Genomic DNA, 16134 nt, shown 5'->3' with positions numbered 1-16134 from the left:
TACTCGAACGTAGCACAAATATTTGGAATTTTACATTGTCCTTTCTCTAAAACATGCTACAAAATCCAAGTATTTTTAATCAAGTTGTTGGAGTTTCGATCTTATAACAACATTTAAAGCTTTTTATTTTATTGTTATCTGTGTGGATTTACTTGACGTAATCTGGGAACAAAATTGTCTTCAGAATTGAGCTAAACCTGACAAAACCTCTTTTTGGAGACAACTTTCTGAAAAACATCCTTCCAGGCAGTCTGTAAGTAAAGCTTCATATAGCTAAAAACAACAGAAGTCTATGGTATCTCCCCAGTTATACAGCTAGAAAACAGTGTGTGTTCCTCCCTTTTTTGTGTGTGGAATCTGACAGACTCTAGTTATTGTGAACTCCGTGACCCCACACTTCTCTCATCATGTGCGGATCTCCTCCTGAGCTGAGGTGTATCATGAACTCGTGGCATCTCAGATGAATTGCTGACACCGTGCCTGGGTTAGCCATGACCCCGGCGGTGCCTGGGGACCCGTGAGGAGAACTGGAGCTCGGAATAAAGCACAGGCTCGTCCACAGGGGGATTCCTGATGGACACGAGGAGGGTCTTTGTTGGACGTTAGTATAATAGGATACGTGCTCGGATCAAGGGTACAGCTGTTAGAGGAAACTCTGTCCAAGCTGCTAGTGTGGGAATGCAAACATAGACACTTGTGAGGAAAATAGTGCTAAGAAAGCAATTGTTTATGCCTGCAAATGTGATATCCTGCAAATATGGATAAAAAAGTAATTGAAAGAAAAGGTCAGGTGATGTAAATATGGGCGGCCCCGATGAAGGCCTTCCTGTCATGGACAGCATTATAGTCTTACTGGTCTTAGTTGGATTATCAAGCTGTAAAGACACTGCATACCAGGAAAGGACAATTACAGCACAATCTGGAGATGGGAGTGCTGTCTACCTGAATCAAGTTAACACAAGGTCCCTTATAGGGTCCTGGAGGCGTATTACAGAAAGTTTCTTATCTTAGGTCTTAACTTAAGATGTGATATGTTAAATTAGGATTTTTCTGAAATTCGTATTACAGAAGCAAATCTTGACTTGATTATTTCTTATCCTATCTTACAAAATCGTATCTTATCTCTAGTTAGGAAATCTTAAATTGCATTATCAAGCTCCACAATCCACTCTCAGGTCTGTTACCAAGCAACCAACACTGCATGAGCTGCTGATGAGGTAAACAAAATAATAGAAGCTACTTCACTTTGAAAATCGCCTTTTGCAAATAACTGTAACACCGTGTCTACACCGGACGCGACAGCTGTCCTGTCACGCCGTGCAGCAACAGCTAAAGTCTGTCTACTGTACACTGGACGCGATAAAGCGACCGTTGAAAATCATTTGAAATTTGTGTCAGCACGTCATAAATAGAACGCGGCAGCAGTTTACCGCGCCTCAGCCAGTGTAGACAGCATCACTGATTATAATAAGTTCTATAGTATTTTGTCGGGCCGCCGCTCGCGTCCAGTGTAGACACGGTGTAAGGCATTAGTCACTTGCACTATAACCGGTAATGCTCCGTGACGCTTTGTTGGTCTCTGTGATGCTGGTTGCAGCTCCTGTGCTAACTGTAATATCATGCTGCATGGCAGTCTGTAATTACTTAGCCTATAAGTGTTTTGTCATCAAAATGTAACACATCTTCAGGGTCCTCCAGGAGTCTTTCTACCATTAAACATCTCCTTTCTTCATTTTCAATTATTAATAAATGTAATACCATTGTTGGACAGTGCAATTGTAAGCGGTTTTTCCATTAGCTTTTAAATAATTTTGAAGTTAGGACAGCTGTGGTGGGGTTGTCCTAAAGTTAAGACAGTTTTTAGGATTTTTTGTCAAGTTAGGAGGTTTCTGTAATACCCCCTTCCTATCTGTAAAGATAAGATAACACACTTAGGAAACGCTGTTCTGTAATAGCTTTTGTCCTAAATGTGGTCCTAACTGAAATTACAGTACCATGGTTACCAAACAGATAAGATAAGATTTTAAAGTTAGGATCTTTCTGTAATACGCCCCCCGGGATCCTTGGTAATGGACAATAGGCTTTCTGGAATGGAAATGGAGTCCAAATCCTGGGTTTAAGACTTTAATGCAGTCTCTATTATATTGTAAGTGGATTTGAACAACACAGCCAATTGTCATCTGGCTTTTCAATTCCAGTTCAATTCCAGAATTTCTGTGTGAAGCAGCAAAACGGTTTTCAACATCGATGATAATAAGAAATGTTTCTTCAACAGATTTCTGAAGGATCATGTGACACTGAAGACTGGAGTAGTGGATGCTGAAAATTCAGCTTTGAACCAAAGAAATAAATGACATTTTAAAATATATTCAAATAAAAAACTCCTTTAAATTGTAATAATATTTCACATTATTACAGTTTTTACTGTATTTTTGATCAAATAAATGCAGCCTTGGTGAGCAAAAGAGATATCTTTCAAAAACATTAAAAAAACCTTACAGACCCCAAACATTCTGAATGGTGGTGTAAATATATACAACCGTTTATATAAAATTTGAATTGCATTTCAGTAAATTTCCTGTCATTCCAGCTGAACATCCTGTGTGTTGTGGCTAATTCAACTTATATTCTTACTCATCATCAAAAGAGCCCATTCTAAAATCCTGAACTTAACAAGCAAGCTTTGATCAACAAGGTTAATTTGTCTTTGTCTCTCTGACGATCAGAGATGGTACCTGCTCTTTTGTTGCTCACTGATGATCAGACATTGTCTGTTCTTCTCCCAGTCAATTACGTCCTGCTGGTGTAATTGCAGAGCACTTTACTGTCTGGCCCATTATCAGCCTTTGTTCCTCTGCAACCTGGCCTGAACGCATTTGATACAGGTTTTTAATTGTCCAAGCGGTCTATTCAAACATAATCAGTTTTACAAGAAGTTGCATACATGAATATATACAGAACTGGGGCTAAGATTTTTGAAAGTTGTATACTAATAGAATATGTACAAACATGTGCATTTCAAACATGCATAAATAGTGTATGAATTCTAAATCAAATATGGAATATTCAAAAATAGCACCTTTTGAATTCTGCAACTTAAAAATAAAAAATGAATATGCTTGTGTGTATTCAAGTGTTCTGAAGATATGGTACACATAAACATGAACAAGACTGCCACTGATTTCTAAGTTGTATAATATAATTTAATTTAATATAATATAATTAATATAAACATATGCATATGAAAAATAGTGTTCTGCAGTTTCAAATGACAATGACTAATGGGCCATTCTTGTTATGCAGCACCTTTTAAATGATGTAACTTAAAGATTAAAATGAATATTATTGTGTTTAGTATTTCCATTATATGAAAGTGAACAAACTTTCAGAACTCACAGAATGTGTCAAATCCATTGTTAACACTTCCTAATGCTTCTGCTGTTGATTTGTCACGTCCTGGAAAATGATATCATAAAGGTTTTGTTAGTTATGTGATTTTACAACCAAACAGCTTAAAATCCAAATTATGAAATTATTGTAAAAAAGAAGAAAAAAAAAAAACTCACAGAATTCATTAAATCCATTGCTAACATTTGATGTTTGTCCACTTTGCCACCAAAGTGATGTCACTTCCTGAAGGGATGATGACATAAAGGCTTTTGTTAGTTAAGTGATTTAACAAAAGACTAAACAGCATAAATTCTGGCTAATTAATATTAACATTATTATATAAATTCCCTTGTTATTTGTCGTGTAACATACAGCTTACATAATAGAATGCTGCGATTGTGTATGTAACCATCTGTGAATTATTCATTTGCCAAATGACTGTAATTTTCTGCAAATCTGTGCCAGTTATGTAGAGAAATTGGGGTGAGCGGATCCACAACAGCTTTGGCGCCTACGCTCTATTGCTACGAATCGGCAGTGTTGCTCCACGTCCTCACTGGTTTGTTGGCATGTGGGTGATTTCATGCACAAGAAAAGCTGTCCGCAAATTGCTCCAAGCAGAAAAATGCACAGTTGCTGCCAGATCTCGATTACCGAAAATCACATCGTATTTGATGCAAATCTAACTCGACTAAATCAGATTTAAAAAGCCGTAACTATATGTTTTCTCAAGCAAAACAATTGTAAACGTCCACTGAAAATGCATCTTCTTATATTTTAGCAAGTCATCGCTCACCACTGTTAATAATGTGTATTACTATTAAATACTGCACACTGGTAATAAGTGTTGATAGAATGCTCTCTCCACAGACTCTAGTAATCCTCCTAATGAAGTAAACATGGATTTCCCCGTAATGCTCACCGTATTGCACATGAACATCGTCCCTAATCCGCTCCAGACGGCCTGAGGATGACGTGTTCCTATGGACCAATCATTCCAAGCACAAGAACATTCACAGTGAATTAGCTTCTAGGGTCTCCACAAACCATATACCAGTCTTTGTGAACTACACTTCAGGTACATTTGGCCACTTTTGGTCATTGAAATCAATGGTAAAAGCAGCTCAATTCAACTGAAGAGTCTACAAATGTATCAAATATGACACTTCAAAATCAGCGTGTTTTAAAAGATGGTGTAGCGTATAATATTAAGGTAAGTGTGTTGTTGGGGTCATTGCAGGGTCATCATTATATCCCCCCCCCCGTGGGGTCCACAACTTTTTAGACAACAGCTTGTCGACAGCCCACTCATTAGTGTCTCAAACACGCACACACGCGTGCACACATGCCCAGACATCAGCTCCAACTGACACCACCGAGAGGGTGATGATAGTGTACTGTTAAAATTTGCTTTTGATTTAATTATGATTCTCAATCTAAGCTGCAATCTGTCCTCATTATCACTTTATATTTAATACATTAGTATTACATTTTATTCCAACACATGTCAAATACACATTCAAATGGATCATTTTAACACCTCTTTTTTTTTACATTAATTAATTCCGAAAAACAAAGATCATGAAGTTTTTGGCAAACTTTTATAATGGACATTTCACATTCACCTTTTCTGCTTCTCAGCACGGATATGTATTAATCCACTTTATGCTTCTTTGAAGTCGAATCTCTTTCTAATTAAGGAAGCACTGGCCTTTAGAAGACCTCATTCTGAAGTCATGCACTATCTTCTATGGGACTTGACTGAGAAATACCTTGGGAGTGATGCAGTTCTCTTTCTCTCAGAAATAAAACTATGTATGGTAGTAGTGCAACCACCACAGAGTGCAAATTTATACCAATGCGAACACAAGTTGTAGAATGACAAAAGATCGAGGAGACATTTAGGTTACCAATTTTTAGGTTACCTATGAGATGCCTATTGAAGTCCCACCAATTTTTATTCTCTAGTTCTTAAGTAAACTATCATGTTCTGGTGTTTTAAAGAACCAAAAAAAAAACAAAAAAAACACAGATTTGAACAAACCACTGAAATTTTGCATATGACTGCATATAATATAATGCATAATATTCCAAGACTATAAAAGTAAATATTTTGCAGTACACCAAATATCCAGTACAAGACCTGGATTCTTGAGTTCAGCTATAAATAATGATTTTTCTCATTTTAAATGGAGCACTCACACACACACACACACACGCAAAAGACAAATATAATTGAATCTATCTATCTATCTATCTATCTATCTATCTGTCTGTCTCTGTCTGTCTATCTGTAACGATTTTTCTCCAAAGTTGTAAATAAAGATTATTAGAGTACTTTTCACAAGAAAATACTATTTCAGTCTCTCTACTTCAAAAATTCGCATTTAATTCAATGTGTTATTTACTGTTCCTTTGTAATTAATTGTGAAATTTAGTAGTGATATCTGAGTGAAAATAGTTTCTATACCAAGAATCCAAGTCTTGTACTGGATATTTGGTGTATTATAAAGTGTTTACTTTGTAGCAATATTACACATGATATTATATGCAATTATTGCATAATCTAGGTGTAATGACATTTCTAATACACCAGATATTTTTCAGTGGTTTATTCAAATCAGTGTTTTGATTTCCTGGGTTCTTTAAAAGACCAGAACATGATGGTTTACTACAGAATAAAGAGTTCCTGCTGGGACTTACTGTAAATAGGCATCTTATATAACGGCAACCTAAAAATTGTGTGTGTGTTTTTTTTGTGGTAAAATCTAAATGAACTATAGTCTAAATTAAGTCAAACATACTGACAAATGGAACTCCATTTGGGTTCACCAATGATTCAATAAAGAGTTTTTCACCAATCTGACCAATACAGGCAATTTGTTGGTAGACTGGAAGTGCTCCGTGCGGTCGAGCTAATTCTTCCACGGGGTGAGGATAATATGGAGTCTGCTCTCTGAATGAACCTGCGCTGTCTGTTCAGCCTCCAGGCTCTCTGAAATGGATTCTGTACGACTGAAGCAGTCGCGCCACATGCTTGTCCTTGGGATAAAAAAGCAGGGGATTTTTTCCCTTTAAACCCATAGAGAGGTTATTATCAGAGCTTGTGCTGTTAATAGATCCGACAGACACCTACAGACCGATCCGCCTCATTTCCCGCTTGCCTTTTTGAAGCATCAGAAATGAAATATAATGTGATTTGATATGCGTTCTGCTACATCTGTCACGCAGGTACGACACTGATGTAATTCCCAGAGGAACGTTTTATACGTTTTATACAAAGTCAACATTATTTACTGTCTTAATACACATTCTTGGGCTTATTGTGAACTATTCATCGGTGCACGTTGGAAACAAATGATGATGAGGCATTAAAGAGATCTTAACTGTGATTGCTTTGTATGTGAGCGAGCTAAATGAACAGCGGTTCGTCTCTGTGTAGTATCGGAGCTGTCAGGGCTGAACTCCGTGTGCCAGTGTCTGTGGGAGCAGCAGCAGTTTTCATCACACCGAGGCCAGATCCACGGATCACTGTCAGAGGGTAACTTTGCCCTGGGCGATGCAAATGAAAGGCCCTCCAACAGTCAATCAAAATTTGTGTCAATCCACAAAAGACTTTGCAACACAAAATACAGTGTGTTTTTATACCTGACAGCACATTTCAATTTATTCCAGGTGAGTTTAGAAATATATATAATTTAAAAGTGTCTTCCTACATCTTTTGTGCTCAAATAGCACGACTTATTGAGAAGGGTGCAGTTACTTTTCATTTTGGACTTAGTTTTTGTGGATGATAAAGCAGGTGAAAAGCAACAACCTCTAAAACTCTAGCAACCACTGAAAAAATCTAGCAACCACCCAGAACACACTATAAACCATTCACAGCAACATCTTAGCAAAGACCATTGGCTGAAACATGTTGAGTCACTTAAAAAACAGAGCAATGTTCAGATAGTGCCATAGAGTCACAGTATCTATACATGACCTGCCGTCTTTCAATTAAAAATGTGAAAGATTTTAAAATTCTTCAACATTTTTGCGCTCAACAACAAGTGGGGACTAGACTGCATTAGAAAGTGAAATGAAATCATATATCGCCATTCATGCACACATTCCATCATCATCTGAGTACATATTCTAGCAGGTTCACACACACATGCGACTTTAAAATAAAGTCCTGAAGGACCACCTGTTGTCCATTATTGTGAAATATTTTTAAGGCATGAATCATAAGGGTGAGTAATTAATCACGGGCTGTCAGAACGGAGCGCAGGGGTCTCGTGGGAGGGTGAAGAGTCACATATGGGCAGATGGAGGTCAGAGTCACACCACACACGCCTTCGACAGGTTAACATGAGAGAGAGCCAGAGAGCCAGCAAGTGTGAAGACAAAAGTAAAAACAGATGAGATGAGGGGAGGTGATAAATATAGGAAAATAATGTTCATTTTTACTAGTTTCTATGTATCTCTTTATCTATATACATCTTATATTATTGCATTATTTTATAATATATACTGTGTATGTATATATATATATATATATATATATACAGTTTATATATGAAGAGTTCAGATGCAAAAGCCTCTAAGTGCCGTTTGTAGGTTCAGTAATTTCACTTTAATGGCAATGAATGCATTAGAAAGTGAAAATACATTAAAGTGAGAATCAATTAAAGTGAAATAACTGAACATAATAAACATAGGAGCCTGATAAAAATGCTCATTTTAGAAGTAAATTTCAAATGGCACTAAGAGGCTTTTGCATCTGAACTATTCATATATACACACACACACACACACACACACTTATATATATATATATATATATATTAAATAATATTAAATAAATTAACTAATATATGCATCCATCCAACTAAATCTGAAAATTAATGGAAGGAGATTTTAGCACCTTGAAATGATATTACAAAAGTCAAAAATATTTTGAAATATTTAATAAAAATATAATTGTATTTAATGGTTTCATACATAGATTAAAGATATATCTTAATTTCTACATTTAAATGCTGTATTACACTAAGGTGAATGACTAAATCTGCAAAATGCAGATTGATCATGAGATTTAACCATTAGAAAAGATTCTGTTCTGTAAGATATTATAATATTGTTACCCTCCAGGCAACATTCTAGGAAGGTTCATTTATGGTTTTGAAATTAACCTAAAATTTTTGACAAATTTTGAAATTAAACATGAAATTACCCTTAAAATGACCGTTAGAGAATGTTCTGTATCAGTTCCTATTAGGTTGTCAAAAAAAAAAAAAAAAAAAATCAGTTCTGCACAATTTATGGTTACAAAAATAGAACGTTCCTGGAACTTTAAGTAACTGATAAGAAGGGAAACCATATGCTTTTGTTAAGAGAACATTTTGTGTTTGATGGGATACCATTTGATGAGAAATGTTTGCGTTCAAATTGAGATCTATGACTTCTGTTAGCAGATTTTGGTTTTGTCACAAATCTGAGCACTCTGAGACACTGTTGAGATCTCTTTTGAAACTTGTGAGATTACAGGAGTCTCTTTCTCAAGAGAAAAACATGAGATAATGACATTAAATGAATGAACTCCTGATTTGATCTTTTGCTGTATGAATTACTACAACAAAACAAAACAGCAAAATTCAGCAAACAAACACGAAACAACAGCGTGTGTACTGTTTCAATCCCAGATAAATCAGCTGAATTACACGTTTAAAGGTTTTGACTAATTGAAGTCGTCATAGAGCCTGAAGCCAGCATGACGATCCTTCACTCCTCAGTAAACTCGTGCACTGTCGCCCTCTGGCTCTCTCCACTCAAACACTATTGGCTCTCAGTCAGAGATAATTACCACAGGCTGTAGGCTATAGCGCGTCCCATTTTGATCTCTAGTACAAAAGATCTGAAGCCACTGTTATGTGTTCCTTCTCTCCGTAGACACTACCAGAGTATTTCAAGTGTGTTTAGAGCCACTTCAAGCATGTTTATTCTCAACCGCATGTCCCTTTCTGTTTCTGGTCGGCAGAGAAGAAAGACATTTTCTCATTTAGCAAAAATGTATTCGTCCTGAAATAAAATCCATATAGTGAAGAGCTTCTTTCTACAGTTTTCCATGAACTTTCTTTGTGTTTATGAATACAACACCTACAGTACAAGTTACTCAGGAAGGCACTTTTAAAAATAAAGGTTCTTTGTTGGCATTGATGGTTCAGTGAAGAACCTTCAACATCCATGAAATATTCCACTGAACAAAAGGTTCTTTATAGAGGAAAAAGGTTCTTCAGAATTTTAAAATGTTGTTCACACTAAACAAAAATGGTTCTATCACTCAAAGGTTTAGGGAACACCAAATGGTTCTTCTATTGCATTCACTCTTAAAAATAAAGGTTCCAAAAGAGGGTTACCTTTCAAGGGAACTTCGAACTGCGTCCTCTAGGGGTCGCTATAGGAAACCTAGAGGACGCAGTGTCTCGTTCCCTACTCAGGGAACCATGGTTACATACGTAACCTGAGACGTTCCCTTTCAAGGGAACTTCTAACTGCGTCCTCTAGGTTTCCTACAGCGACCCGTAGAGGACGCAGTGTCTCGTTCCCTACTCAGGGAACCATGGTTACATACGTAACCTGAGACGTTTTGTATCAATGCCATAGAAGAATAATTTTGGTTCTTTAAAGAACCATTCTTCCTAGTGTGAAGAACATTTGAATTATCTAAAGAAACTTTTCCACTGTAAAGAACCTTGTAAGGTTCCATGCATGTTAAAGGTTCTTCATGGAACCATCGAAGCCAGTAAAGAACCTTTATTTTTAAGAGTTTTTGTTGTGAAAACCCCCTTTTGGAACCTTTTTTTCCCCCCTAAGAATGCATATAAAATAAATCAACATAATAATGCAATATGGTTGATTGTGCCCTTCCTTCAATATATTTATTTACTATTTAAGGTATCATTCATGTATGTAGCAAAAACTATAATCTATATAAAAAAGTATTTTGACTTTTTACTTTTTTTACAAAATAAAAGCAAGAGTTGAAATAAAACAGTTTTGTATCTGTTATATGCTTTGGTTCACTCATAATGCATTTCATATCATAAAGATGCGCATGCAGTAATAATTTGCCCCAGAATGCGACAGCATTTCATATGTCTGAACCTCCGAATGACCCACTTAAAGTGGCACTGATGCCATTAATACTTTCTCAGGTCATGGCACCTTAGGATATTCAAAACACTCAAAGAGAAAGAAAGAGAGCGAGAAAAGAGAGAAATCTTGTGTGTCTCTCAGGAATGCCCTCTATATTAAATCTATAATAGAGTCAAATGCCATTGGCTATATCTAAAACACGCTCATTTTCCTGCGAACCTCAATATCATGGAAAAAAAACACTTTTCTCCCAATGGAGAAATCCAGCTTTAAATAGGAAAAATGATCTAAAGTTTTAGTTTAAATCAATCCAGGGTTTAGCATGGAAAAATGTTACAATTGATTAAAGGACAAAAACAAATTGGCTCATAATCATACAGCAAATTATGAATTGTCTTTTCTCAAAATATTCAGACTTTTCAGCTTTTTCCCATTATTCTCAGTGGTGAATATCATTACTGTAATGCAGTATTATTTTAGTATCACTGAGATAGTATTATAGTTTTAATTAATATTTTGAATCAGTTTTTATTTTTATATTTTCCTTAATGTTAGTTAAAGTTTTAGTAATTTTGTTTTGTTTTTTTGTCATTTTTAGTAGTTTTTCATATATGTCTATATAGTTTTTTATTCCTTTTTATTTCAGTTTCATTTTTAGTTATTTTAGTACATCAAGGTAAACTAAATTAAAATGTTGCCTTGGCAACTAGCTGAAATATTAATATTAATGTTTATTTTATAACAAAAAATGTTTTTAGTTTCAGTTTTAGTTAACTGTCTATATCAACCCTGCTGTAATACTGTTTTGCGGTAAAATAAAGGTTATTCTTTTATTTGAATAGATATTAAATATTATTTGAAGACACGCTTCAGTTATGCATATTTTACAATTCAAATAATGTATCTTTTTACAGAAATGAGAATGAGGTTTTATCAATGGGGTAATGAAAATTGTTGGTATGATTTGACATTAATTCTAAAAAATTAAAAATAATATTGGCTTTAAAATAGGCTTTATTTTTTTAAATGCAGAATATAATTTCTTATTTTTCGATTTTGGGTGAAATATGAGCCAAGTTAATATGAGCTCTTAAGTTTTTTTTAGATTTAACCATGTATTCTATTTAAAATTCCAAATGCTCAAGAAGAATAATACTGAAGTTAACATGTAAATAAACATTTTGAGATGTCACATCACAGCAACTACTAGAAACTAATAATGACACAAAATAGGGCAGAATTAGCTGTGAAGGCATAACAAATTAGTCATGCATTTGGGTTTCTGTGTTGTATGCTGATTTCATTGGCCAGTTGATGAACCAATGAAATGAAAAAGAGCCTCCATGCTCCTGCTCTGCCTTTCCAGTCACGTCTCAGCGTGGCATCTGGAGCGTTGTGGCAGGGTCAATGTCAGCGAAACGGCTCGGTCAAATGCCATTGGCTATATCTAAAACACGCTCATTTTCCTGCGAACCTCAATATCATGGAAAAAAAACACTTTTCTCCCAATGGAGAAATCCAGCTTTAAATAGGAAAAATGATCTAAAGTTTTAGTTTAAATCAATCCAGGGTTTAGCATGGAAAAATGTTACAATTGATTAAAGGACAAAAACAAATTGGCTCATAATCATACAGCAAATTATGAATTGTCTTTTCTCAAAATATTCAGACTTTTCAGCTTTTTCCCATTATTCTCAGTGGTGAATATCATTACTGTAATGCAGTATTATTTTAGTATCACTGAGATAGTATTATAGTTTTAATTAATATTTTGAATCAGTTTTTATTTTTATATTTTCCTTAATGTTAGTTAAAGTTTTAGTAATTTTGTTTTGTTTTTTTGTCATTTTTAGTAGTTTTTCATATATGTCTATATAGTTTTTTATTCCTTTTTATTTCAGTTTCATTTTTAGTTATTTTAGTACATCAAGGTAAACTAAATTAAAATGTTGCCTTGGCAACTAGCTGAAATATTAATATTAATGTTTATTTTATAACAAAAAATGTTTTTAGTTTCAGTTTTAGTTAACTGTCTATATCAACCCTGCTGTAATACTGTTTTGCGGTAAAATAAAGGTTATTCTTTTATTTGAATAGATATTAAATATTATTTGAAGACACGCTTCAGTTATGCATATTTTACAATTCAAATAATGTATCTTTTTACAGAAATGAGAATGAGGTTTTATCAATGGGGTAATGAAAATTGTTGGTATGATTTGACATTAATTCTAAAAAATTAAAAATAATATTGGCTTTAAAATAGGCTTTATTTTTTTAAATGCAGAATATAATTTCTTATTTTTCGATTTTGGGTGAAATATGAGCCAAGTTAATATGAGCTCTTAAGTTTTTTTTAGATTTAACCATGTATTCTATTTAAAATTCCAAATGCTCAAGAAGAATAATACTGAAGTTAACATGTAAATAAACATTTTGAGATGTCACATCACAGCAACTACTAGAAACTAATAATGACACAAAATAGGGCAGAATTAGCTGTGAAGGCATAACAAATTAGTCATGCATTTGGGTTTCTGTGTTGTATGCTGATTTCATTGGCCAGTTGATGAACCAATGAAATGAAAAAGAGCCTCCATGCTCCTGCTCTGCCTTTCCAGTCACGTCTCAGCGTGGCATCTGGAGCGTTGTGGCAGGGTCAATGTCAGCGAAACGGCTCGAAACTCAACGCAAGCAATCAGTTTACCAGAGAGATGCTAACTCGGCAATGAGAAGAGAGGGGGGCGCATCAAACTATGCCTAATTAGACACTAGCATGTTCTTTTTAATAATGAAGCATTAAAAAACCAGGAGGACCACACACACACACACACACACACACACACGCGCATGTTCACACTTCAGTGGGGTTCATGCTCATTCAAGTCTCAGTGGGCCCCAAAACTCCACAGCACCAGCAGAAGGAGTCCCAGCAACTTACCGAACAATGGTAATGAATAGAGAGAGTGTATTTTGTTTGTGCACATATTCTGAATTCGTGACGAGGGAGTTGTCAAACGACAACTATCACGCTTGTGGCTGTATGTCAGGCTCAGTACTCACTCAGGGGTGGACTGTCAGCGAAAGGCCCCGTCTCATTACACAGAAGCTGTGCGCTGGTTGGCTCCCTGCAACCACCGCTGGGGTCAGTGTGAGTTCCTGTGGGGCCGGCATCTGTGTATTGACAGCTGGCCCTGAGCTCCAGGGAGTGTGTGACGTCTACGATCCCTGGAGCTCGGTACTGTAAGGCTGCATATGCAGACAATACACAGACACAGACCTTGAAATAGCATCATGCTACTGAGTTACATTTAGAAGAAGCAAAGTTCTGTGTGTTCTTATCTTATTGATCTATTTATGTATGAATTAATATGTTTTTGGATGAAAAAAAAAAACATGAAAAACAAGTTTAAAAATATGTTATGACTAAAATAAAGTATAAATAGTAAAAAAATATACATAAATAACAAACATTATAATGTAGTTACATAAAAATATAAATAATGTCCAATGTTTTTTTAGTATTCAAATTTTTATATATAAAAGACATATTAGGCTTATTATCTTAAGATATCAAAAGATTTTAACATGGGTTTTATTTTAAAATAGCAATGCCATAGTGTGATGTGTTGACTTGGTTTGTAGCTTATACAGAGTTATATTATATAAATAGTCAAAAAGTTATGTCAATAAAAAATACAATATAGTTACATAAATATTTATAATGTCCAAAGCTTTTTAGTAAAAAAAAACATAGGCCTAAAATACATAAAACGTATAATCTTAAGATCTCAAAAGATCTTAATATGATTGATTTTATTGTAAAAGTGATGTCATCGTGTGACATGTTGACATATGCGGCTTGTAGCCTGTACAGAGTTATATTATATAAATAATAAAAAGTAATATAAATAAAAACTTAATATAATTACATTAATATAAATAATGTCCAAATATTTTTTGTATTTAAATTTTTATACATAAAATACATATAAAACATTACCTTGAGATTTCAAAAAAGGTTATTATGATTAATTTTATTTTAAAATAGTAATGACATTGTGTGAAGTGTTGACATACGTATTTTGTAGCCTGTACAGTTATATTATATAGCCTAAACCGTAAAAAAGTATATAAAGATATTATAGTTACATAAATATAAATAATGTCCAAAGCGTTTTATTTCTGTATTTAAAATTTTATACATAAAAGACAGATTAAAAATTGTTATTTTACAATAGTGATGTCATCGTGTGAGGTGTTGACACGTGGTTGCCTGTACAGCCATACGCTAAAAAAAATTATTTAAAGAAATGTATTGTATTGTAATGTAGCTACTTGTTTGACTCAAACTGCTTTATACTTATAATTGAATGTAAAATTATGAGCATTATTTATAGACGCGGTCGTCCAATGGGTATTTTAAAAACAAAATAACCGTTACTTTTTACCTTGCGTTTATGATAAAGCTGCTGTCAGATTCGCGCGCGCGTGTCTATTTTTTACATTGGCGCAAACTGACTGTAAATGAGGCTTTATTTGTAGGCGTGAAGTTGAACTATATCCAGTTTACTATATCCAGGCTTGTCCAAACCAACACCGCAAGTGTTTATACCATTTGAAACAATCATACGTGAGGTAGGCTACACTCACCTGCACTGGCATCACTGACACTGAAGACCAACCGTCTCTAAGGCTACATGACATGCACAGAACGGATTTGCTTTCCATCCTCAGTTCTTCTGACAAACTTTGGGCAAACATACAGGCCCATCCACCTCACTACTGAGACGAGGTAAGCAGCACTAACTAACAGGCAACAATCATGTTCGGAATGGAATGCTAGCGTACTGCATACTGCGCACTGTAACGTACACTGCATACGTTTCTTTAAGATGGGAATTAACAGTAGCCTACTGTATGCAGTACACAACAATACGTTTTAAACAGTAGTATGCTATATTGCTTTGTTGGCGTTACATATATCATACTAGTAAATAGAATATAGACATTTTAGTCATAATTTCAACGTGTTTAGATACATTAAATGGACATTTCTATGGCTGTGATTATGGCTCTGGCTACTACCACATGGTGATGAGGGTTTTCACAGATATAAGGGTTTATATAGTCTTATATTAGAGACACCCAGGAACTAGATTGGAAAAAAATGTTTTTCAAAGTTGTAAATAAAACAAAGATTATTGAAGTATGTTTTACAAGAAAATACTATTTCAGTTGTTCTACTTTAAATTTTCACCTTTAATTCAACGTTACTGGCCATTTCTTTGTAGTTGTTTGTGAAATTTAGCAATTACTGAATGAAAATTGTTTCTACACCAATTTTATTAAACTTTTTTTCCCTTGCTTTTACTGTTGATAATTTTATGCCGTAACATTAAAGGCACACCACAGTCGACCGCTTCCACTACTTCCGGTCGTGCGTATGTGGGGAAAAAATGCAGCGCTGTTTTATCATACTATATATATTTGAAAGTTCTGTTATAATGCTACTCTGTGCGGTCGTCACCGGTCTATTAAAACGCACAACATATTAAAGCGTCTTTGGTGTTTCCATGTTTTCTACAAAACAAAACCGGAAAT

Source organism: Sinocyclocheilus rhinocerous, unplaced genomic scaffold, assembly GCF_001515625.1.
Source record: "Sinocyclocheilus rhinocerous isolate Xijiao unplaced genomic scaffold, SAMN03320098_v1.1 scaffold886, whole genome shotgun sequence".
Taxonomy (NCBI): domain Eukaryota; kingdom Metazoa; phylum Chordata; class Actinopteri; order Cypriniformes; family Cyprinidae; genus Sinocyclocheilus; species Sinocyclocheilus rhinocerous.
Note: the sequence above shows the minus strand (reverse complement) of the source record.